This window comes from Jaculus jaculus, chromosome 17, assembly GCF_020740685.1.
Source record: "Jaculus jaculus isolate mJacJac1 chromosome 17, mJacJac1.mat.Y.cur, whole genome shotgun sequence".
Lineage (NCBI taxonomy): Eukaryota > Metazoa > Chordata > Mammalia > Rodentia > Dipodidae > Jaculus > Jaculus jaculus.
In genome coordinates, this window is record NC_059118.1 from 65049904 (window position 1) to 65075482 (window position 25579).

Here is a 25579-nt window from a genome sequence, read left to right on the forward strand (position 1 = left end):
CCAAGTATATTATGAAAAGGCCCTTATGTGCAGCCTCAGTACAGCAGGGTGAGAGCAGAGAGCTGTCCCGGCAGCCTCAACCTCAGCCACAGGCGCAGCCGCAGCCGCAGCCGCAGGGCACACGGGGCTACTCTGGGGTTCCTCCTATTCTGCACATGGCCACAGGAGCTTCTCCAGGATTGATTCTGGGTATAAATAACTTTTAGGAGTGAGAAAATTTATCAATACACAATCTGTAAATAATGCTATACACTGCGTATACATCAAGACAATCTGACAGTAGACATCTCCAAGGAGAGGAAACAGGAGACTGAGAGACAGAGAAGTAAGAGAAGTTTGTGTTTTAATAGATGATCATTTTTTTATTCTGTAAATTTTGTAGTGAATGATTATGTGTATGTAAACATTTGCATATGTAAATTGTGTCACCTGAGCTCCAAGAAAATACCACTTGACACATGAGTACTCTAAAAGAATTAAATTTCAGTACTGGGGTAAAAAGAGTCAAAACATAGCAAATTAAATGAATGAAAACAAAACGTAAATGTAGCAATAAATGAATTAAAAAATGGAAAAACCATAACTATTGAGTCTCTTTAAATTAGGAAACTGTGACTCTCCTGCCAAGCAAAAGCACAGAAATTAACTTAATGGCAAACAAAACCTAGGCCATGCATGGGCTCTCACTCCATCCAAGAACACCAAGACCATGTGTGGGCCCTGACTGCATCCAAGAATACCAAGACCATGCGTGGGCTCTCACTCCATCCAAGAACATCAAGACCATGCGTGGACTCTCACTCCATCCAAGAACATCAAGACCATGGGTGGGCTCTCACTCCATCCAAGAACACCAAGACCATGCATGGGCTCTCACTCCATCCAAGAACACCAAGACCATGCGTGGACTCTCACTCCCTCCAAGAACACCAAGACCATGCGTGGACTCTCACTCCCTCCAAGAACACCAAGACCATGCGTGGACTCTCACTCCATCCAAGAACACCAAGACCATGCGTGGACTCTCACTCCATCCAAGAACACCAAGACCATGCGTGGGCTCTCACTCCCATCCAAGAACACCAAGACCATGCGTGGGCTCTCACTCCATCCAAGAACGCCAAGACCATGCGTGGGCTCTCACTCCATCCAAGAACGCCAAGACCATGCGTGGACTCTCACTCCATCCAAGAACACCAAGACCATGTGTGGGCTCCTATGAAGCCAGCATCATCCTAATACCAAAACCGGACAAAGACAGAACATAAAAAAGAAAATTACAGATCAATCTCTCTCATGAACATAGATGCAAAAATTCTCAACAAACTGTCAGCAAACAGAATACAAGAATATGACAAAAAGATCATTCACCCAATGCAGGGATGGTTCAACATATACAAATCGATAAATGTAATACATTATATAAATGGACTGAAGGACAAAAATCACATGGTCATCTCATTAGATGCAGAGAATGCATTTGACAAAATCCAACATCCCTTCATAATAAAAGTACTATAGCAACTGGTAATGGAAGGAACATATCTCAACATAATAAAGGCTGTTTATGACAAACCTACAGCCAACATAATACTAAATGGAGAAAAACTTGAAGCTTTTCCACTAAAATCAGGAACAAGATAAGGGTGCCCACTTTCCCTATTTTTTTAATATAGTACTGGAAGTCTTAGCCATAGCAATAAGGCAATAGACACACACAAAAGGGACACAAATTGGAAAGGAAGAGATTAAGTTATCATTACTTGCACAAGACATGATTCTATACATAAAGGACCCTAAAGACTCTACCAGGAAAGAGACCTGATAAACACCTATAGCCATGTAGCAGGATACCAAATACACACACAGAAATCAGTAGCCTCCTATATGCTAACAACAAACACAGAGAGAATGAAATCAGAGAATCACTCCCATTCACAATTGCATCAAACAAAAAAGAAAGGAAGAAAAGAAAATACCTTGGAATAAATCTAACAAAGGAAGTGAAGGATCTCTACAATGAAAACATTAAAACACTGAAGCAAAAATTTGCAGAAGACACTGGGAAATGGAAAGACATCTCTTGTTCTTGGATTGGAAGGATCAATATTGTGAAAAAGGCAATCTTACCAAAAGCAATCTACACATTTAATGCAATTCCCATAAAAATTCCGATGGCATTTTCCACAAAAATAGAAAAAGCAATCCAAAAATTTATTTAGAAGCAAAAAATATCCTCAAGTATCTAAAACAATTTTGAGCAACAAAAATAACCTATATTATAGAGTCATAGTAACAAAACCAGCATGGTACTGACATAAAAACAGACATGTAGATCAATGGAACAGAGGACCCAGATAAACATCTTGGTAGCTATAGCCACCTGATATTCAACAACAATGCCAAAAATACTCATTGGAGAGAAGATAGCATCTTCAGCAAATCGTACTGGGAAAACTAGATATGTATCTGTAAACAATGAAAATATATCCTTATCTCTCTCCATACACAAGAATTAAGTTCAAATGGATCAAAGACCTTAACATCAGACCTGAAACTCTGAAACTGCTACAGGAAAAAGTAGAAGAAACCCTTCAGCATATTGGTCTTAGTAAAGACTTTCTGAATATAACCCCAATTATTCAGGCAATAAAACCACAGATTAACTGCTGGGACCACATGAACTTACAAAGATTTTGTATAGCAAAGGATACTGTGAAGAGAGCAAAGAGGCAACCTACAGAATGGGAGAAAATCTTTGCCAGCTATACATCTGACAGAGGATTAACATCTAGGTTATACAAAGAACTCAAAAAATTAAATAATAAGAAAGAAAACAACCCAATTAAAAAATGGGCCATGGAACTAAATAGAGAGTTCTCAAAAGAAGAAATATAGATGGCATATAAACATCCTAAAAAATGTTCTGATAGTCCTCTGTCATGAAGGAAAAGCAGATTAAAACTATGTTGAGATTCCATCTCACTCCTGTCAGAATGGCTACCATCATGAAAACAAATGACCATAACTGCTGGTGAGGATGTGGAAAAAGAGGAACCCTTCTACATTGTTGGTGGAATTGCAATCTGGTCCAGCCATTGTGAAAATCAGAGTGGAGGTTCCTGAGACAGCTTAAAAAAATTACTGTTCAGCAAGACTAGTTTTAGATAAAAGGGGGAATAAATATGTCCCAAACACCAATTAATTTAAGATTATTAAAGCAGTAAGGGAAAATGGAGTAAATTTTAAAAAGGTCTCTAAGATATAAAAGGTCTGTTCACTAAGTGTAATTACTATAGACTTGTTTGCAAGAGAGGCTAGCCAGGGCTATGGGAAAAGGAAGGCAGGGAAGTCAGTGCAGCCACGTACCCCACTCCCACCCCACTCGCAACTCTGTTGCTGAGAGCCAGCTCTCCTGCTCGCGGAAGCAGTATTTGAGCTGTAAAATAACTAGCTTGCAAAACTGTCTACATTGCGCTTAACATATTTTGATTTAAAAATATATTCATGTTGCCTAAGAGCTGGAAGTAAAAATATATATTTATAAGTAGAAATTTTATATAATTTTAGTTCTCAGGAAAGAAATAACTCAAGTGTTTTGCTTCTGCATTAAAGTTTTATCGTCTTTCCAGGACTGAGTTGTGAATGGAAAGGGAGCACAGTATGTGAACGCAGAGAAGGGACTTGGCTAGCATGACGCTGTTTTAATTACCCCCGTCATTGGTGCGGAATTCCCAGATCCCTGCGCCTGTAGACAAGTAAAGCCTAACAGGCTGGTGGTTCTTAGGCTCTGTCCTGCTCCGTGAGTGAAAGGGGTTGGAAACCATTCACATTCCACTTTCAATTACCTTCACAGCTGAAGTACTTACAAGGAAATTTGTTTTGAATAGTAAACAAAACTTCATGGAAGGAAAGGGGAAAGTCAAGCTGTAAACAATCACTGCCATGGCCAGCCTCCCTCACAAGCACCTCACTACAGGGCAGAAGCCAAAGAGGTGAAAGATGGAGTTCCCTCTGGAAAAGGCCAGCCAGGACTACTGAGACCTGCTCAGAAACCAGAGAAAAACTGCCTAAGATTTTCATTCACAGGAAAAGGTTTGGTTAAATAAATAAGATAAAGTGATGAATACCACAGAGACACCACAAGGCTAACAAGTAGAAGATACAAACATAGTTTGGGTGATTTATTTCTTTTGTTTTCATTTATTTATTTGAGAGAGATAGAGGCAGAGAGAGAATGGGCACACCAGGGCCTATAGCCACTGCAACCGAACTCCAGATGCATGCCCCCGCCCCCCATGCATCTGGATTACATGGGTCTGGGAGAATGTAACCTGTATTCTTTGCCTTTTCAGGCAAACGCCTTAACCATTAAACCATCTCTCCAGCCCTAGAAACATAGTTTTATCACCCACTCCTTTCTTCTTACAGGTCTGAGGAACTAAACACATCTTAAAAAACTATCCCAACCAGGGTGTAGTGGTGCACGCCTTTAATCCCAGCACTCAGGAGGCAGAGGTAGGAAGATCACCATGAGTTTGAGGCCACTCTGAGAACAACAACAACAAAATCCCAGGCTGGAGAGATGACTCAGGGATTAAGGTGCTTGTTTGCAAAGCCTAAAGACTGAGGTTCTATTCCCTAGCTGTGGTGGTTTGATTCAGGTGTCACCCATCAACTTAGGTGTTCTGGATGCTAGGTTCCCAGCTGATGGAGATTTGGGAATTAATGCCTCCTGGAGAGAGTATATTGTTGGGGGTGAGCTTATAGCCAGTTACACCATGCCTCTGACACACTCTCCTGTTGCTATTGTCCACCTGATGTTGGCCAGGGAGTGATATCCACCCTCTGCTCATGCCATCGTTTACCCCTGCCATTGTGGAGCTTCCCCTCAAGCCTAGAATCCAAAATAAAACTTTTTCTCACAAGCTGCTCTTTGTTGGGTGATTTCTACCAGCAACATGAACCTGACTCAACAGGACTGAGGAGTGGGATTGCTGCTAGATACCTGACTGCATGGCTTTGGCCTTTTGGAGCTATTTTTCAAGAGGAATGTGGAAGAATTTGAAACCTTGGCCTAAGAGATGCCTTGCAGTGCTGTAAGTACAGCTTGATGGACTATTCTGGTCAGAGTTGAAAGACCTGAATGCAGTAAGAACTATGGACTGTGAGGTTTGGCTTGTGACGGTGAGAAAGAGCTTTGCTTGGACTGGGCTAGAAGTTTGCGTGAAAAGCTTGCTCTTATGCCCATGTCCTGAGAAGTTGTGCACGGTTGCTTTGCATAGAAATGAACTGATATGAGCAGAGGGATATGGCACAGAAAAAATGAAATCTTTGGACCTAAACTGCTTCCCGTTCACCTGCAAATTTTTTGAGAGATTACAACCATTGATATTGGGCCAGCTGACTTGCATTGGAGCAACAGGAAGAGTGTAGACTCTTTTGAGGGGCCTGAGTGCTCAAGGAGTGTCCTGTTCTTCAAAGTCTGCTTTATTCCCCCTTGGATTAACAAACTGGCACCCTACCTGGTAATGTGGAATATGAGAAATGCAAAAAAGAGAGGGTCATTGAGTTTGCAACACGGTCTTGTGTTTTGGAAAGGCCATGGGCAGTGTGAAGCAGGTTTGCTGGTTGCCTGCATGGAGATAGGGCCGTAAGGATGAACTGTGGGTTGCAGTAGAGACCCAGGAAAGATGCCAGGACCACGAGATGGCTGCCAAGGAAAGCTGCTGGCCGGATGAAGTTTTCCAGGACTGTGAGTAGCCTAGCTGGAGGGGTAGAATTGGAATGCCAGAGTATTTATTCTGTGCCACTATGGGGTTTTTGAGGTTTTTTTTTTTTTTTTTGGTATTATGGCTCAGTTAAAAGATCTTTGACTATGGGATTTTTGAGTATCATTGGGATTAATAAAAACTATGGGGACTTTTAAAGTTGAACTGAATGCATTGTATTTTACATCATGGATGGTTATCAGTTTATGGGGGCCAGGGGCAGAATGTGGTAGTTTGATTCAGGTGTCCCCCATAAACTTAGGTGTTCTGGATGCTAGGTTCCCAGTTGATGGAGATTTGTTAATAATGCCTCCTAGAGGCAGTGTATTGTTGGGGGCGGGTTTATAGCCAGTTTCTCCAAGCCAGTGTCTGGCATACTCTCCTGTTGCTATTGTCCACCCTAAGTTGGCCAGGGGGGTGATGTCCTCCCTCTGCTCATGCCATTCATCATTTTTCCCTGCCATCGTGGAGCTTCCCCTCAAGGCTATAAGCCAAAATAACCTGTTTTTCCCACAAGCGGCTCTTGGTCAGGTGATTTCTATCAGCAACGCGAACCTGACCGCAGCACCAGCACACATGCCAGATGCACGAGGGGCGCGCGTCTGCAGTTCGTCTGAAGTGGCTGGAGGCCCTGGCGTGCCCACCCTCTCTATATCTGCTTCTCTCTCTTTCATAATAAATAAATAAATAAATAAATATTACTTTGGGGGCATTTGAGGTAGGGTCACTCTGACCCAGGCTGACCTGGAATTCACTATGTAGTCTCAGGATGGCCTCTAACTCTCTGTGATCCTCCTACCTCTGCCTCCCAAGTGCTAGGATTAAAGGCGTGTGCCACCATGCCTGGCTAAATATTGTTTTTTTGAAAGAAGGAAAAAACAATATCCCTCTCTTGCTCAGCTTCCTCTTCTGCTCTGACCCCACTGTGCTCTACTTTTCCACTGATCTCCTTCCACAGTAGTCTACACTGGAAGCTCTACTTCCTGTCTGTTTTCTCTAAGGTCCATTCAAAATACACATTTCTTCCATAAGAAAACAGTTCCTGTCTGGATCACCAGGAACTTACAGGTTAGTATTCCCAGTGGCAAGTTTGGGGTTCATGTGTCTGGAACTATCAACTATATACATGTTTGTATCCCAATATATCCAACACTAAGCTCTTGCTTTTGCACAGAACCTGACCCCCTCTAACTTGTGCTTTTCCATCCTAGTCTCCCAGGTATCAAGTAGGAAACCCTGGAGTCACCCTTGGTTCCTCTGTTTGCATTCCATAGTTAAGGACATAAGCAAATGCTGTTGGCTTGACCTGCAAAGCCTGGGCCTGACTTCTTTCTCTTATGCCCACTTCTGCTCTCGTCTCAGCAGTCTGCTCTCTCAGGGGAGTTGTCAGAGTGCCTCCTACTTGGTGTCTCTGTTTTCTTCTTAAGTCGCTGTAGTCTATTTTGTGCACAGCTGCAAGAGTGATCCCTGGGCAAGAGAAGCTGCTCAATGGGTAAGTGTAAATACTGCTCAAGCATGAGGGCCTGGCGGACCTGAGAACCCCAGAGTTTGAATATCCAGACCCAACATAAACAGCTGGGCATGGCCACACGCACATGGAGCCACAGCCCTGCGTGGAAGCACAGACTAAGAACTGTCCGAGCCCAGAGAACTCTGGAATCAGTAAAGAGACTCCAGCTCAAAACAAGAACAGGCTGTAGAGCCATGTAGCAATAGCCCAATGCTCTCCTGCAGCTATCATAGGTGGGTGTCCCTCACCACAGATGAGCATAACAGATGCCACAGCACAGCAAACCCCCCCCCACACACACACACTACTAAGTACCTTCAGCTCCCAAATCTCAGTCTAACACATTGCAGAGGCGGAACTCGAAATGTGAGCCACATCTGTGTATATAATCTCACCCCAGGTGTGAACATGGTGTCTAGCCTGTGGTTGTGCTACATTACCTGGCAGAGGAGAAAGAATTCTGCAGATACAATTAAGGGCCTGTGGTGGTTTGAGTCAAACCTATAAACTTATGTCTTCTGAATGCTAGATCCCCAACTCGGGAAAGTTTGGGAATTGTAATCTTGTTGGAGGAGGTGTGTTGTTAGGAGCGGGCTTATGGGTATCAAGCCGGATCCCCCTTGCAGTGTTTGGCACACTCTCCTGCTGCTGTTGTCCACCTGGTGCTGGCTAGGAAGTAATGTCCAGCCTCTGATTATGCATGTTTCCCCCTGTCACGATGGAGTACAGCCTCAGATCTATAAGTGTGAGTTTCCTTTCCCTTCCCTTCCCTTCCCTTCCACAAGCTGCTTTTGGTTGGGTGTTTGCTGAGCAATGCAGAGCTGCAACACTGAGCAAATCAACAGGGAGATTCCACAGCACCTCTGAGCCGGTCATGTTTCGCCAAGCTCATAGATGAAGTGTCTGAGAGGCTCTCTTGCTGGCCATGAAGAAGCAAAGAATGATGAAGTGAACTACCAGTGAAGAGGGCCACATGGCCAGGACTGTAGGAAGCCTCTAGGAGCAAAAGACCACCATCCTATGGTTCCAAAGAACTGAACTCTGCCCAATCTTATGCAAACATGGATGAGGATCTGGATGAGCATCAGGATGAGCATGCAGTCCAAATATAACATGGACTTCAGCCTTAAAACATCCCAAAGAATGGGGCTGGAGAGATGGCTTAGCAGCTAAGCACTTGCCTGTGAAGCCTAACGACCCTAGTTCAAGGTTCGATTCTCCAGGACCCACGTTAGCCAGATGCACAAGGGGCGCATGCATCTGGAGTTCGTTTGCAGTGGCTGGAGGCCCTGGTGTGCCCATTCTCTCCCTCTCCTCTCTCTCTCTCTCTCTCCCCCCCCCTCCCTCCCTCTTTGTCTGTCACTCTCAAATAAATAAATAAAAATAAACAAAAAATGAAAAATCCCAAAGAACATACCACCTGAGCTATACCTGGGCATGTGCAGAAGCTGTGGGACAATAAACAGGTGTCATGTTTGGCTGTTATTGTGTCACTGTGCTGCAGTAGGGGACACAGTCAATGAAGCACTGTCTTCCCATTCATGTTAGATGATCTCTCAAAGATACATCTAGGCTGGTTAAGGCTCTTGCCTGCAAAGCCAAAAGACCTTGGTTCAATTCCCCAGGATCAATGTCAGTCAGATGCACAAGGGGGCACATGCATCTGGAGTTCATTTACATTGGCTGGAGGCCCTGGGGCGCCCATTCTTATTCTCTCTCTCTCCCTCTCCTCTCCTCTCTCTCTTCCTCTCAAATAATAACAATAAAATATTTTTTTTAAAAAAGGAAGCTACATCTATTGAGATTCCAAAACCCAACTAACAGTCACTTTATGTCCAACTCATAACATTTGTTACCCTAAAAAATAAAGCAAAGCCAAGGGGCACAGTCCCTGCAATGGGATGCACATGCCAGAGAAAGCAAACAGCCCGTATGAGCAGTGAAGAGAAGCAGCGCCGTAAATGTCCGGATGTAATCTGAACTGAAGTGTCTCACTACTTGGTCCCCAGCAAGTGACACTGTTTGAGGAGGCTAGGAACCTTTAAGACTTGTGACCTAACTGGCAAGGTGGATCACAGGAGGTGAGCCCTGAAGTAATACTCGCCACATCTAGTGGGGCTGGGCTCCCTGTCTCCTAGGAAGAGCTCCAGTAGTCACTCCCACGACCACTTCTGCCCAGCACAGTGACTGACGCCCATGGCGACTGAGTCAACTGCTGCTACCAGGCGTTTGATCGCTGTGACAAGAAAGGGAAGGGGATTCGCACTGGGGCTCCTTCACCTCCTTTCCTGCCATGCTGCAGGGGTGTCTGAGGTGGTGTGCTCTGGATAAATGAGCACACTGGGGGTGACACGGTGGCACTATTTACAACAGAAAGGGGAAAATAGCAGTGCGAACTCAGCCTCTGTAAAATGTGACAGGAGACAAAGGGAGGGAAAGAGACTACACAGAAGCAATTTCAGAGTTGTTAAGATACTTTCCTTTAAATACCTCTCACTTTGGAAAACTAGAAATTCAATGCTAGAGAGTGGTCACACACATGAAGATGGAAATAATGTCCATTAAAAAAGACAAATGGGTGCTGGAGAGATGGCTTAATGGTTAAGGCTCTTGCCTGCAAAGCCTAAGGACCCAGGTTCAACTCCCTAGTGCCCACATAAGCCAGATGCACAAGGGAGTGCATGTGTCTGGAGTTCCTCTGCAGTGGCTAAAGACTCTCTCAAGTAAATAAATAAATCGACAGATAAATATTTTTAGAAAAGACAAAGGGGAGCTGGGGAGATGGCTCGGAGGTTAAAGGAACTAACTTGCGAAGATAGTGGCCCAGGTTCAATTCCCCAGCACCCGTATACAGCCAGATGCACAAAGTAACACATGTGGCTAGATTCCTTTGCAGTGGCAAGAGGCTCTGCTATACCACACACACACTTTCTCTCTCTCTCTCATAAATATTTTAGAAAAACAAATGAATGTTGAATAGAAGACAGCCAAGCAGAAAAATGAAAACAGAATGTGACACCGCCAGTTTCTTTAGGCTGTGGGAACACCATGCAAGCAGACAACCAAATCCTGCCACTGTGCCAGCAAAGCTTCACCCAGCTCTCCTCCACACAGCTTCTCTTCACAGGACAGAAATGTCTCTATAGACCATAGCAAAGGACAGTGAAACTAAGCGCGCATGCGTGCATGCGTGCATGCGCGCACACACACACACACACACACACACAAACAACACGAGATCTGGAAAATAAAAACATTCCTCCCACCACTGTGTTTGCTTACTCCCTCTCAAGTTCCCAAGACCCCTACACCTCATTGATACCCAGGCAGGAAGACCTGAGCAAAAAAAAACACTGAGTTACTGTGATGCACAGGCGTCAGATGGTTTAGCTGTTACTAACACTGGTGTTGTTATTAAAGTAAAAATAAATGCCATAGATGTGGCAAATCCTTTGGCCAGTCACACAACCTAAACTTAAGCTACCTCGTTTCCCGGAAACACTACCTCTGGACATTGATGAAACTCATTATATTCCCTGTAAGCATGATAAATGGAGCCAACTTACTAGTGTTGGCTTGAACTCTCCCAGTTCATGAGCTTCTTCCACACACATAACAAATTTTAAACATTTTCTAATAATCTAATTTCATTCCATGATTATGAATCATGAGAAGTAATCTCTTACTGTGTGGACAGAAATATGTGCCAGGTATAGGTAAGTAATCTGTAATTGAAATGAAACTTTCCAAGTTACTTGGCAGTTCCCAAAAACAAGTCACACAATGGGACTAGAATATATTATATCTCACTAGAGTATATAAAATACTGACTGAGGAACACAGCCATGCCACTGATCAGAAAGACTTAGTTATACCCACATTTGCATTTTCATTATCATCATTTCTTGTCCCTGCTCCTTTTGGTATAATTTTTTTTTTTTTTTTTTTTTTTTTTTTTTTGGTTTTTCGAGGTAGGGTCTCACTCTGGTCCAGGCTGACCTGGAATTAACTCTGTCATCTCAGGGTGGCCTTGAACTCATGGCAATCCTCCTACCTCTGCCTCCCGAGTGCTGGGATTAAAGGCATGCACCACCACGCCTGGCTAGTAATTTCTTAATTTTTCTAATGAATATCAATAATAAGTCATGTGAATGCCTACTACTTGATAAGTCAATTAAACTGTGATAGTTTTTTAAAAAGTGTTAGAGCAAAGGTCCCCAAAATGGGTGAAGAAAGCTGCTCCCAAAAGCCAGTGGTTATTAATCATGAATCCCAGTGCCGGTGACGAGACAGATAACTCCCAATAAGCTGTTGATCAGGGAGGCTAGAGAGGGCCCTAAACCTATATTGCCATTGCTTGTTTGTCCATCAAAACAAAATGGTCAGTCCTTACTGCTGAAGACATCACATGTTTCAGTTGCAGGACATCAATAAGCTGGAACTGAGCTGGAAGTTTCCCCCCTGCCAGCTAGTTTTCTTCATATCAGAAAGTACTATACAAGCTGCCAGAGGAGAAAATTCATCAACAGTCCTACCCAGTTATAGATGCTGTGTAATCCACTTGACAGGCAAGATATGCCCGTTGGCACAATAGTGGAATGGATGTTATGGGAGTAACCAACTGCTTTCTAATTGGATTTGATACCCACTCCACAGGAGGAAATTCATGACTGGTACCATAAACTTGGCAAAAAGCCTACAACTAGGGACACACCCTAGGGAGTGAACTACTATTGTAAGGCAAAATGGACAGCATGTCAAACTGCCTTCTAAATTTGTTTTTGTTCTCATAGATTAGTACTGCTTGAAGAGTACTTGATCACGGAAGTTTCCTACTATACTGGGCTTGCAAAATTGCAGAGAATAAATGAATACTGATTGCTCAGCCTCAATGAGATCATCTAAACCACCCTTCCAAGGCTCAAGGAATCTCACATAAGAGGAGGCAGAAAGAATGTAAGAGCAGAGCTGAGCACTCAGAGGCAGAGTTCGGAGGATTGATGCGAATTCAAGGCAGCCTGGGACTACAGAATGAGTTCCTGGTCAGCTTGGGCTAAAGTGAGACCTTACCTCATCAACAAACAAAAACAGTGTCAGAGCAAGAGCACTGGAAAAAAGACTGCAAAATGCTGCCATCTGGACATGACACGCCATTGTAGTCATGCAGTGACAGCAGATGTGATTTCTAGCACAAAACCAAACCCTCACCATCGATGAAGGAAGATAAATGACAGGCCAGACATCCCAGACTACCTAATGGCAGCTAATGGTTACAGAAAGGGAGTCAGGTTTGCAAGTGGTGCAATCACTGGTAAATTCCCTATTCTACAGCAAATAACCTTCCACTTATAATCATGCAAACAATCCGAACTTAACTCACTGTGTTACAAAAAGGCATGAAAGTAATATGGGGGTGGGTAGGGGGAAAAAAGAGTGTTAATGCGAGGCAAGGGGGAAAGAAGCTCAGATGTTACAGGAGCCTGCGTGCAAAGCCCTGGAATGTCCATGCTCAGTCATTCCCATTCTCTCTCTCTCTTCTTCCCAAATAAATAAAAACAATTAAGCACATGATAAATATGTGTGAAAATTTCAAAATAGAAAAAAATAAGTAACTTAAAATTTAAGTCCATTAAGAAATTTAAGTGCACTTTTTAACTTTCCATCCAACTCATTTTGACAAGAGCAGCATAGTGGCCAAAATAAAATTGAAAAGCATATAACTACATGTGCCATGGTCACTGATCAGGTAATTTTTAAGCATTTTAGTTTTTCTGAGAGAGAGAAAAAAAAAAAAAAAAAGAGCGCCAAGGCCAAGTCCTCTTCCCCCGCAAGCAGTGAAGCCGCAGGAAGGCAGAGCAGACGCAGAAGAGGCAGAGGACGGTGGGCTCCACCGCCTGGGAGGCCGTCGGCTGGGCGAAGAAGCAAAAGTGCCAATCGCCACCTGTGGGGCGGTGATCAGACCCCGCACCTTCACCCCCAAAGAGCAGCCTCTGCTGCTCTAGAACTTGGAACTGGCCTATGAAGATGAAGCTTAAGAGTATGGTCTATTCTCACTAAGTGTTCTTAACCCTGCCTCAAAATCTTACTCCTGGTTTCTTTTAAACACAAAGAAGGTAAGTACATAAATAAATAAAAACACAAGGGAAGCGCAGAATTAAATCAAGCCCATGCACACCTCTACATATTTTCGTTGAATCGTGTAAGAGCGCTGGGCTGAAGAACCGGCCCTGTGCTCTGCGGTGTGCGTGCGTGAGCAGCAAGCCTGGGCTCGGCGTCTGCGAGCAGCACCACCCCTGCGTGAGAGCCCTGCCCCCCTCTGCGCAGAAGACCCGGGGGTGTCCCACCTGTGCGAAGGGAATAGAAATGCAAGGGTGAGGTGCTGCTATCTACTAGAGTTATTGTACAATATGATTAAATTTAGATGCTTTCATAGAAAATATTAACAAGTTTTCACTATTTTCCTAAGTTTTACATGTCTTTTCCTTACTGATCGTACTCCACCAGAAAATTAAACTTCATTTCTGAACCTTTTACATGCTGAATAAGCTAATATAATTTGGTTTCCCTTCTTCTCCCAAAATGGTTTACATTAGACCCAATTACTATCACTCAATAAACTGGTAAATTCCACCTAACAATATTTGTTCCAAACAGTTTCCATCTGAATGCCATCTGTGCACTTAATTAAATCAATTCCATATTTTAGTACAAGTTGAAAATCACATCAATACATAAGCACAAGACCCAGAACCAAAACACATCCAATAATAGCTAGATAGATACAGTCAGTCCATCTAGAAAGTTCTCAAAACTCTACACCCCACCTCAAAGTACCTATAGTTCACTTGAGGGGCCCACCTGGTACTTACCTCACTGTTTTCCCCCATGTCCTCTCCCTAGGCGTAAAGGAGAGCATCCCTGTCTCACTTGGACGTAGGCTGTCTAACATATCACAAAGGATCATAGAGAAGCAGAAATAGAATGGGCAAGTATTTTGCAATAGACCAGTCACCAAAAGTAGTGAGTCCCTGAAGTATGGATATTGATTTCAAAGTAGGAATCCAGGACTATTCCAGCTCACTACAACATGGGTACACTGACCAAGACCTGTTGCTCTCAAGAACCAAGGTCAATAAAGGGTAACATGCCTGACAAACCAAATTCACTTCCATCAACTTACACGAACCCTCAGATCACCACAGAAATCACAAAAGACAGCATCAGACCATAATCTTAGCTTATACACAGAAGGCTGTGTTTACATAACATAACTGGCATGCTTCTTAAGTCAAGCAGCAGTGCCAGGGGCTCCACATTAGCACAGATAGACGAGGCTCACCTGTCAAGCTACAATTTTGACTGGATATATTTTTTTTTATTCCCTGGCAAGTTCTACTTTTGAATTGTTTCCTTCATTAGAAGTGATTTATCATTATTTTATATTAAAAAGAAATATAAAAAATAAATAACTTAAAATAGAACTGTTAAAGTTTGCATATTTTAAATGATTATCTTTAAAATTACTCAGATACCTGATGCAAATCTCTAATCCCAGCTTTGGGAGGTAGAGGCAGGAGGATCAGAAGTTCAAGGTCATCCTCAGCATACAGCAAGTTCTAGGCCAGTTTATGATGGATGAGAACCCCTCACCCTCAAAAGAAGAACCAGATTATTCACATACCAACTAGGATGGCAACAGTCAAGCTTGTCTACGTTGAGAAGTTCTCTGGGGTAGAATCCTGACATGAGTCTCTGCCCCACACGGTGAGCGCCACCACTGGCGCCATGAACACACGAGGCGGCCTAGATGCCGCTGTGCTTCTCACGTGACCAGCCTCATCTGCCACACCACACCACACGTGAACATTCCAATCCTATTCTCATGCACACTAAACCATGCAGTTCATTCGTAAATTCCATGTGTGGTCATGAAAAGACGAAGAAAAAGTAAATAGCCCCTCTATCTCTTCAGAGGAGTGTTTCCATGGTACACAGTTGTGCCGCCTCCTCCCTCCAGACTTCAATTTAAACAAATCTTAGCCTACTGCTCTTCATCTATTCTTAGTCAAACATGTACCTTAGGGGGCTGGAGAGAAGGCTTACCAGTTAAGGCACCTGCCTGTGAAGCTTAAGGACCCAGGTTTGATTCCCCAGAACCCATGTAAGCCAGATGCACATGGTGACGCATACATCTGGAGTTCATTTGTAGTGGCTAGAGGTCCTGGTGCACCCATTCTCTCCCTCCCCCCTCTAATAAATAAGTAAAAATAAATATTTTTAAAAAACCGTATCTTGGCTGGAGAGATGGCATAGCAGTTAAGGCACTTGCCAGCAAAGCCAAAAGACCCAGGTCCAATTCCTCAGTACCCACATAAAGCCAGATGCACAAGGTGGTGCATTCATCTGGAGTCTGTTTGCAGTGACTAGGGGTCCTGATGCACCCATTCTCCTCCATCTATCTATCTATCTATCTATCTATCTATCTATCTATCTATCTATCTATCTATCATCTATCATATATTATCTGTCATCTGCCTCTTTCTCAAATAAATAAGTAAAATATTTCTTTAAATGTACCTTAGTGAGATCCCATGGTTGCACAGAGGTTCATACAAATTTACCTCATCCTTTTATATAAAGGTGCAAAGTATCACATCATATGAAAGCTCTATACTGACATCTCCCTACTGAAGCACAAGTTGCTTCCAATGTTTTGTTAAAGCTAGGGTTGTATAAAGGCAAACTGTACGCACACCATTTATACACACTGATGCTTTTTTGTTAAAGCTAGGGTTCTATAATAAGAAACTTTACACACACCATTTATACACACTGATGCTTTTTGTTAAAGCTAGGGTTCTATAATAACAAACTTTACACACACCATTTATACACACTGATGCTTTTTGTTAAAGCTAGGGTTGTGTAAAAGCAAACTGTACACACACCATTTATACACACAGATGCTTTTTGTTAAAGCTAGGGTTGTGTAAAGGCAAACTGTATACACACCATTTATACACACTGATGCTTTTTTGTTAAAGCTAGGGTTCTATAATAACAAACTTTACACACAACATTTATACACACTGATGCTTTTTGTTAAAGCTAGGGTTCTATAATAACGAACTTTACACACACCATTTATATACACTGATGCTTTTTATTAAAGCTAGGGTTGTATAAAGGCAAACTGTACACACACCATTTATACACACTGATACTTTTTATTAAAGCTTGGGTTGTGTAAAGCAAAGTGTACACACACCATTTATACACACTGATGCTTTTTTGTTAAAGCTAGTGTTCTATAATAACAAACTTTACACACACCATTTATACACATTGATGCTTGTTGTTAAAGCTAGGGTTGTGTAAAGGCAAACTGTACACACACCATTTATACACACTGATGCTTTTTGTTAAAGCTAGGGTTGTGTAAAGGCAAACTGTACACACACCATTTATACACACTGATGCTTTTTGTTAAAGCTAGGGTTGTGTAAAGGCAAACTGTACACATACCATTTATACACACTGATGTTTTTGTTAAAGCTAGGGTTGTGTAAAGGCAAACTGTCCACACACCATTTATACACACTGATGCTTTTTATTAAAGCTAGGGTTGTGTAAAGGCAAACTGTACACACATCATTTATACACACTGATGCTTTTTTGTTAAAGCTAGGGTTCTATAATAACAAACTTTACACACACCATTTATACACATTGATGCTTGTTGTTAAAGCTAGGGTTGTGTAAAGCAAACTGTACACACACCATTTATACACACTGATGCTTTTTTGTTAAAGCTAGGGTTCTATAATAACAAACTTTACACACACCATTTATACACACTGATGCTTTTTGTTAAAGCTAGGGTTGTGTAAAGGCAAACTGTACACATACCATTTATACATACTGATGCTTTTTGTTAAAGCTAGGGTTGTGTAAAGGCAAACTGTACACACACCATTTATACACACTGATGCTTTTTTGTTAAAGCTAGGGTTCTATAATAACAAACTTTACACATAACATTTATACACACTGATGCTTTTTGTTAAAGCTGGGGTTGTGTAAAGGCAAAGTATACACACACCATTTATACACACTGATGCTTTTTGTTAAAGCTAGGGTTGTGTAAAGGCAAACTGTACACACACCATTTATACACACTGATGCTTTTTTGTTAAAGCTAGGGTTGTAGCACCTTCTGGCACTAGATATGTTGACTGTCTGGGGACTGACTCTCTCCTGGCTTCCAGTCATACCGTTCCGTTCCATTTTACGTGTCAGCTGTATATGGTGTCTTCAGCAATAGGGTCTTGCCACTAACCTTTGGTGGGTCATCAAGTACTCTGACAGAAATCTGTCATTCTTTTAGGAAACCTTATAGGTTTCTCTGATCAAAAGCTCATTTGGCCGGACATGGTGGTGCACACCTTTAATCCCAGCACTAGGGAGGCAGAGGTAGGAGGATTGCCAGGAGTTCAAGGCCACCCAAAGATGACAGAGTTAATTCCAGGTCAGCCTGGACCAGAGTGAGACCCTACCTTGAAAATCAAAAAAAAAAAAAAAAAAAAAAGCTCATTGTGGATGATAGCCCCATGCTGGTACTGGGAGTCACAGGTCAGTGCCCACTAAGAAAATGAGGAAGAATATAACTAATATACAAGAGTTAGGAAGGAGAGAGAGAAGGAGAGGGAGGGAGGGAAGATGTAGAGGATTTAGGTTAGATTGATCCTACCCTCTCCAGTGTCTTGTGGTTCAGGTGTTTCCTATAAGGGCCTGGTGAGGGTTCAACCATTTGGTCTGCCTTTTAGGAAGTAGAATTTTATGGTACCATTGCCGTTTGGGTCTAAATTAGTGTTTCCCACCCCTTCTATGCCCTTCCCTCCCTCCCCATCCATCCTAGTGTCTAGTCCATGAGATGCTTGCTGGATATGTAAGATGTCTTGGGTAGATTCAGGTTAGGTGCTGTAGATGAGTAAGACTATGTGCGATTTTTTTTCTGTGATTGGGTAAGTTCATTGAGAATGATCTGTTCCAGGTTCACCCATTTTTCCTCAAATTTCTTTGTGTCATTTTTTCTTACTGCTGTGTAGAATTCCACTGTGTAGATATACCACATCTTAGTTATCCATTCTTCTAGTGCTGGACATCTGGATTGATTCCAGCTCTTAGCTATTACGAATTGAGCTACTACAAACATGGTTGAGAAAATCTCTCTGGCCTAAAAATATGTAACGCTTCATGAATTTGCGAGTTATCCTTGCGCAGGGGCCATGCTAATCTTCTCTGTATCGTTCCAATTTTAGTATATGTGCTGCCGAAGTGAGCACTGGGGTTGCATATTTTGAACACTCTAATCAGTGCATGTTGGTGATCTCGAGCCTGGCAGGTCATACTGGTTAGAGATCCAGCTATCTTTAGAGTATATTCACACAGGTCAGAGGCCTGCATCTTTCTGAGAGGCAAATGTGGTAACATTATAACTATGGAAACCTGTTTTCAGTGTCTTCTGAATGGGCAATCTCTTGACTGTCATTGGTTCCCTAGAGATTCTTTTTGGCAGGAATTATTTACTTCGCTAATGTGATAGCTGTTTGGTAAGTCAGAGAAGAAGTGCCTGTCTCTAGCCAGCCCAGCCGCAGCCAGGAGCTAGACCAAGAGTGTGCCATGTTGTCAGCACTGACTCCGGTGCTTCTCTTGGTTGCACACCCTCTTCTGCACCGCCTCCTGCGTTCTGAGCACTTCAGCGCTAAGCACTTGACTCATAGCTGCATTCCTGTTCTGAGCCTCCCCTGCCCCATTGCCCAGGCATTCCCTGCTTTTGCCATTCCCCCTCTTGGATCTCTAGAGTCTCACTGGCTGTCCTTTTGTTAATAATATCCTCCTCCTTAGAAATGCATCTGTGGTTCTCTAACAATACCATAGTCCTCCAACCTCATGCATTTTAAATCTTTGACGTCAGGCATAATGATTTAAACAAGATTTTGCAGAAAAAAGTATCAAACAATTTTTTGAACCTTCTCCTACATGATTTTATGCTAATTCTATTTTAGTAAAAGTACCTGCTAGTATAGAGGTAAAATAGTTTGGTATCTCAACTTATTTCAAAGGTGTTTCAAAGGGCATACAAATGTGGGTTTTACACTGTTAGAGGGAAGTCCAGCTGGCACACTCCTCCTACAATGATATATTTTACCCTCTCAGGCACAACTGAAAATACACTAAACCTTTTGACCAGCAACTCAACATTAGGATGTTATCCTAAAAAAGCATCAATGTGTATAAATGATATGTATACAGTTTGCCTATATACAACCCTAGCCTTAACAAAAAAGCATCATTGTGTATAAATGGTGTGTGTACATTGGAGACACTGTACACAAGACACTGGAGAGGGTAGGATCAATCTAACCTAAACCTTCTACATCTTCCCTCCCTCCCTCTCCCTCTCCCTCTTCTCCCTAGCTCTTGTACATTAGTTATATTCTTCCTCATTTTCTTAGTGGGCACTGACCTGTGACTCCCAGTACCAGCATGGGGCTATCATCCACAATGAGCTTTTGATCAGAGAAACCTACAAGGTTTCCAAAAAGAATGACAGAATTCTGTCAGAGTACCAAAGGTTAGTGGTAAGACCCTATTGCTGAAGACACCATATGCAGCTGACACGTAAAATGGAACAGCATGGCTGGAAGCCAGGAGAGAGTCAGTCGCCAGTCAGCGTGTCTAGTGCCAGAAGGTGCTACATGGGCGAGACAATATAGAAGGTAGGATGACATACCTTCGAGACAATCTAAAATGTAGGATGACACACCTTCGAGACAATCTAGAAGGCAGGATGGCACTCCTTCCAGACAATCTAGAAGGCAGGATGGCACTCCTTCCAGACAATCTAGAAGGCAGGATGGCACTCCTTCCAGACAATCTAGAAGGCAGGATGGCACACCTGCAAGGCCACAGGTCTAAGAAAGAAATTTTGGTTAAAGTTCGAAACATCACATAAGGACTACTAGTCATATTCTTGCCTTGGCCTATAGATAAAGCAAAGAGTTCTGCCTGCTAAGCATAACCAGCTTTGGTGAGCAGAAATGCATTCTGTATCTTCTGTCCCTTGACACTAAGGCATCCTGGTCTGGACTCTAACCCCATCCCTGACAGGCAGTTGCTCCCTCTGTACTTTACATAGGATCACTACCTTCTCAGGAAACGTATCACGTGCAGCAGACTGACAAGTGGTGCTAAAGGAACCTAAGATCACACCTGTCTCACGTATTTCCTACCTGACTCCATCCCTCCTGACACCCAGCACATGCAGACATGCCCCATGAGCACATGCACAGTAAGACTGACAAGCAGAGCACTAAATGGACCAACGGATCTCAGCTCGTCAGGCATCAGAATGAGCCAAAGGCTGCTACGCCGGCATCTTCCAAAAGGCAAAAATCCACTAGCTTGTCAACATCCGTGCTTGCAATTAGCCTTTCTATGGCTCTGCTCATTCCTTTTTCATAACTGTTCTTCTGCCTATCAATTCTTAGCACCTCATACATTGGCAGGGAACTACTGCCAACCTAAAATAATGTCATGCATTATGAAGTGCTTTCAAGGACTCATTGGAACCTCACTAGCATTCCAAGGAGAGGAGTGCAACCCTCTCGAGGTGTGGGTGGCTTGATGATCCTCTGTGTTTCCAACACCCTTTTCAGGGCTGGCTATATAGCTGGCACTCAGCGAATTAAGTTACCTCTGAGGGTTATATTCCTGTCCAACAAGTAGTGATCAAAAATATTCATTTCATGGGTGGGGATGGATCAGTGGCTAAGGTGCTTGCCTGCAAAGCCTAACGATCCAGGTTTGATTCCCTAGTACCCACATAAAAGCCAGACACATGAATTTGGAGTTTGTTTGCAGGGGCTGGAGGCCCTGATATGCCCATTCTCTCCCTCTCCCTCTCCCTCTCCTTCTCCCTCTCGCTCTTGCTCTCACTCTCTCGCTCTCCTGTCTGTCTACTTGAAAGTAAATAAATAAACATATTTTATTTAAAAAAAGAATATTCAGGGATGGAGAAATAGTCTCAGTGGTTAAGTCATTTGCCTACAAAGCCAAAGGACCTCAGTTTGATTCCTCAGGACCCATGCAAGCCAGATGCACAAGGTGGTGCATGCATCTGAAGGTCGCTTGCAGTGGCTCAAGGCCCTAGAGTGTACATTCATATTCTCTCTACCTCTCTCCTCTCTCAAATACATAAATAAGAATATTCATTTCAGAGTTCAGGCCTGGCTAGACAACACAGTGAGACCAGCCTCAAATATGAATAAGTACATAAATAACTCTGTTTCACAGTTTCTGGGACACCTAAGTGGAGTCATGCATTTGCACTGACTAACAAACTGAGGCCAAAACTCACAAAGCCACAAACATTTCCTCACTGGACTCTCACAGACCATGAACCACCTCGGAATGTGAGCAGCTGTTTGGGAGTAACTGCATGGGGCACTGCCCTGCACTGGGCATAGCAGCAGGCACTGCCGGATTCCCCTCGGCCGGGCAGGAGTAATCCCCGCGCTGTGTTACAGTGCACTGTTAACCTCGCTCTGCTTTTTAGACCTAATGCTGGGGGGGGGGGGGGCGGGGGGAGCATGTGCACATGCTATGTATGTTCAAATGCATATACGTGTGTGAGTTCACATGCATGTGTGTACAAGTGTGTGTGGAGGACAACCTCAGGTACCACGCTCAGAAACACTGTTCACCTCTTTTTGTTTTGTTTTGTTTTGTTTTGTTTTTTGTTTTTTCGAGGTAGGGTCTCACTCTAGCCCAGGCTGACCTGAAATTCACTACGGAGTCTCAGGGTGGCCTCGAACTCATGGCGATCCTCCTACCTCTGCCTCCCGAGTGCTGGGATTAAAGGCGTGCACCACCACGTGCGGCTTATGTTCACCTCTTTTTGAAACAGTTTCTCTAATTGGCCTGGAGTTTATAAATAAGGTTCAACCAGCCGGCCAGCAAGCCCCAGGGGCCTGTCTGCATCTGTCTCTCCCCAGCCCTACTTCCTGCACTGGGATTACAAGCACACAGCACCAGGTCCAGCTTCATTTAAATGGCTGTACTGAGGACTGTACTCAGGTCATCATGCTTGCAAGGCAAGTACTTTACCCACTGCTGTCTCCCCCATGCCAAACACTCTTTCTTAGCTCAAAAAAATAAAATAAAATAAACAACAAAAAGGACCCCTTTCAGCAGTAAAAAGCCATTTTCTATAAAGATTTGAATTTCTCCCAATACGAAACTGAGGTGCAGAGGAAGTAGAAGAAGGAAGTTTGAGAGTGGGTATTGTCATGCCTGTCAATGCGGTACTCTCAGGAGACACGGAGTGACAGAGGCCACGTGCGATATGTCCTCTGTAAGGAGCCATTTGACTCCCCCTTCACAGGCGCTGTGTAACCTTACCACACGTCTTCAGAGGACAGGCAGATGGACATCCAGAAAGCAAATCAGATTTTACTTTAGAGGCAACACAGACTTCCCAGCAGACTTCACTATAGACAGGGAAAACAGCAACAGTGACAAATACAGAAGACACATGCCAAGTGGAAATATAGTGGCTTCAATACAGCATAGCACAAAATCGGGTCCCTGAACAGTTAACTGCATGACCACTCACACCTCTTCATCCCTGGACAGTCGTGATCTTGTCCTGTTCAAGAACAGAGTCCAAGAAACATTGTGTAAGAAGGAGACATGACACATAACCTTCCCCATCCAGTCTCATCCTGCAGCTCTGTCTCTGCTCCTTCCTGTCCTCTTCTCCAGCCCAACCCCTAACCATCCTAGATCCACACAAGGATTCCTGCTCCAAACAAAACAACACTACATGAGAGCCAGTGCGCTTGATTTTATGTCTATGTGCATGAGGAAAAAGGAAGATCAGTTAGCTTACTCGAAATGACATGGACATACCTAGTGGCAGAAGGAAAACTGGGATAATGGTCACCTTGCACAGTATTTACCTTCTTAGAAGTTGAAACCAGTAGGATGCTCCAGAAATGCCTTCATTTCTACATTGAAAACTTGCAATCCTGCTCAGCTTTCTAAAGGTCTATTTTAACTGAATCCGTCTCAAATGATGGCAGGGCTTAACTGGCATGAAGGGCTACAGTAAGAGTATTTCCTCCACAGAGAGATAAGTACATTATCTGGTGTACGGTTGAAGGGAATAAAGCTTTCGCACTTTCATTTCTTGTTCAGGTTTGCCTGGTTTCTTAGGAGTGGATTTCTTCCTTCCATGGGCCAAAAAACTCACTAAGACCATGTCAATTACCCCAAATGCAGAGACTGTGATGTCTCCATGCGACATACCTCCTCCAGAATGGCATGTCAATTACCCCAAATGCAGAGACTGTGATGTCTCCATGCGACATACCTCCTGCAGAATGGCATGCCCAGCACCTCCCCAGAGGGACCCTAGAGACCCCTCCTGCAACCCTTCAACACTCTTCCTCCCCTTACTAAGGCCTGTTTCTGATCTTTTCATTCTCTCTGAAGAACTTCTCTAAATCTTCCTTGACATAGCAGAGCTACTGATGACAACTCTCTTCGGTTTGGGCTTGCTCCAGACAGTCTGTGATGCTTCATTCTTCACAGATGAGGAGAGGATTCTGGGCAGACAGCTTTGTCCTTTTCTGAGCACATGGTCTGTGACGAGACACCTGGTGGTGGTGTCCTCTGTATTCCTCTGAGGGTGAGGTGTGCTCTTCTGACTGCCTTCAAGACTGCCCATGTCCCCGATTTCTATGAGTTGTCATGTGATGTCTCTAAGCACAGATATAACTGCTATTTGACTGTACAGTGTTCTCTGATCATGATCATCTACCACTTCCTGTTTATTTGATTTTGGAGAAGTCACAGTTACAATAATTTCTTCTGCTCTTCTCTTTTCTCTTGTGGTATTCACATCGTATGTTCTGGAATTGGTTTTCTTGGGTCTCTGTACGTTTAGGCTTGCTGGCCCTTTCCTGAACTGGGCCCAGGTTGCTGAGGAGCCCAAGTTCACTCTTTATGTAGTTACAGTGCTGGACTGTCAGCATTCTCACTGCTTTATCACTCACCTGCTTTGAGACAGGCACTCGCTGCGTAGCCCTGGCTGGCTTCCAACTCCCCTGTCCTGCTTCAGCGCGAGGGCTGGATACTGACAAGTGCCACTCTACCAGCTGCTGTGGACTCTGGTCTCCATCTCTTCTGTATGACTCCCAAGCTGTGCTTGCATGCTGTTCACCATGCCTTGTGCCGTTAGCTCTGTACTGAGTTTACAATGCTGAGGATGGAAGCCAGGACTGTGCGCAAGCCAGGTAAGTGGACTCTGGCATATGAACCCTAGCTATTTAAATTCTGAGTCAGGTCTCTTTACTTCTGATCCCCAGGCTGTGCTTTTAGCAGGCATGGTGACTTCCTTGCAGAATGTGTTCTACATTGTATTATTTAAAAGGCACTTAGGTCACCAGGCATTTAGTAGGTCTTAGGTTGATCTGGCTAGGATTTAGGTTGCTGATCATTGTTATAGGGCTGGTGGCTAAAATTCTCCGTATCGTCCATGTTCGTGTCTCCCCTATTGAAGTCTAAGACTTGATTTCTTTTAGCTTAAGCTCTCTTTCCCAGCCTGAGTCTGATGTGATGTGATGGGTAAGGGCAAGGGTAAAAATGGGGAAAGGGCGTGTTCCTGACTAGATCTTACTAGGTCTGACTAGGTGGTAGTGAGTTTGGGTCCCTGGAACATGATGTTCACAGACTTGGGGTTTGGTTTCCGCCTACATGGACAGGGGTATGCCAGAGATGAAGGCGAGTATTTCTCCCCCATGGGGTAGACAGCTCCGGTAAAACACAAGTCTGTTAGGCTTTGCGAAAATAGTTTCTTTTGAGGGCAGAACAAAATGTTCTGGGTATATTTTTATTTCAAAATGGTTATTTTTCCCTTCCCACTGTGAGAAACTGGAGGTGTTTATTTATTTGTTTAATATATCCTAGTGAAATTTGTAGACGAAAAATACATGAGCATTTAGAAACTCGTGTAAGGGGACTAAAGAGATGACTCGGCAGTCAAAGGCATTTATTTGCTGGCAAAACCTACGGATCTGAGTTTGACACTTTCCAGCACCCATCCAAAGCCATTTGCAAAATGGCACATGCATCTGTGATCCCAGTGAGCCTATAGCAATGGGAGGCAGGGCAGGGAGAAGCTGAAGCCAGGGCCACCTCGACTGCCAGTCACTGAATTGCACAAGTGCAC

The 25579-nt window shown here is 43.5% G+C and overlaps 1 protein-coding gene and 1 non-coding gene across 2 annotated transcripts in view; both read right to left on the minus strand.

Moving 5' to 3' along the window:
- Fars2 (phenylalanyl-tRNA synthetase 2, mitochondrial) overlaps positions 1 to 25579 on the minus strand; it is a 459371-nt gene that overhangs the window by 381744 nt on the left and 52048 nt on the right. The gene's annotated exons all lie outside the window — the stretch shown is intronic.
- Positions 18520 to 18626, minus strand: LOC123455724. The gene has a single exon (XR_006634099.1). It is a non-coding gene; the product is annotated as a U6 spliceosomal RNA (small nuclear RNA).